General features: G+C 38.8%; 1 non-coding gene across 1 annotated transcript; it reads left to right on the top strand.

Annotated features, from left to right (window-relative positions):
- The first annotated feature begins 495 nt into the window (after positions 1-495).
- LOC145141651 (small nucleolar RNA R71) lies at positions 496-601 on the top strand. The gene has a single exon (XR_013722844.1). It is a non-coding gene; the product is annotated as a small nucleolar RNA R71 (small nucleolar RNA).
- Positions 602-1259: the final 658 nt, after the last annotated feature.

Below are 1259 nucleotides of genomic sequence, written 5' to 3'. Positions count from 1 at the left end.
TGTTGTTCAAATTCCCATTGTTGTTGTAGTTCCTGCCTTGGTTGTAGTTCTGATTGAATGATTGCGGACTATTTTGTAATTGACCATAGTCGTGCACTTGATTAATTTCCTCTTGACTTCTCATGCACTCATCCGCAATGTGTCCCGAATCTCCACAACATACACATACCTTATGTCCCTACAAAACAAACACACCTTTCTCCTTGCCTAGACTAGATATTAGTAAGTCAAATTTTTTATTTAAAGAATTAATATCATATCTGACTTCATTTTTCCAGTTTTTGTCTAGTCTAACTAAAGCAGCTGATGAAACTGGGGTGTCCTATTTCTTAGCTGAGTAATTGGTTTTTGAACCATGACTCAACTTCTACACGAATCGTCAAGCGTCTTCACTATGTTGCATCATAATAGTGCCGCCAGACGAGACATTAATCATGGTTTGGTTTTTACGTATCGACTCCATCATAAAAGAAACGTACAAGTTGCCAACGAGGTAATTCATGATGAGGGCATGAACGCAACAATTCCTTGAGGCGTTCGAATGCATCATGAAATTCTTCATTAGGTTTTTGTGAAAATCTTGTATCACTTTCCTTATTTCTGTTGTTTTACTCGCAGGGTAAAACTCTTGAAAAAATTTAGTTTTTAATTGCTCCCAAGTAGTAATACTATGGGGGCCAAGAGAAGTGAACTAATACTTAGCTTTTTTTAAAGTGAACGAAAATAAGTGAAGTCTAAACGAATCTCTATTAGTTCCTCGCGGAGTATTCTTGTTAGCAATTGCAAGGAAATCATAGAGGTGATTATATGGATCATGGGTTTTATGGCCTCTAAAGACGGGTAAGACACTAATCAGTTGTGGCCTTACTTCCACATGATGCTCATTTCCTTCCGCGAAGAGTATAGGTGAAGCATCATCACACTCTCCCGGCTGAAAATGAGACGCCACAGATTGTCGATTAGGTTGCGGAAAGTAAGGATGATGGAATTGGTTACCTTCATTGTAGTACCCTCCATTTACATTATTGAATCCACCATTTGGATTCCTTCGGTATTGATTCCCAAAGCCTTGATTCCCGAACCCATCATTGTAGTCATTGTAGTCATCGTTGTGGAAATTTTGGTTGTTCCAGTTATTGTTGTAGTTTCTGTTTCCACCCCGATTGCCTTGATTCCGCTTATTACCATCGTTGTGGTTCTGATTCCAACCAATTCCATTGTCACTTCCATTGTCAAAGTCCTAGTCATCCTCGTTATCA

The sequence above is a fragment of the Lactuca virosa genome, chromosome 9 (assembly GCF_052849685.1).
Source record: "Lactuca virosa cultivar CGN04683 chromosome 9, Lactuca_virosa_CGN04683_v6, whole genome shotgun sequence".
Classification (NCBI taxonomy): domain Eukaryota; kingdom Viridiplantae; phylum Streptophyta; class Magnoliopsida; order Asterales; family Asteraceae; genus Lactuca; species Lactuca virosa.
Note: the sequence above shows the minus strand (reverse complement) of the source record. Positions and strands in the feature narration are given on the sequence as shown.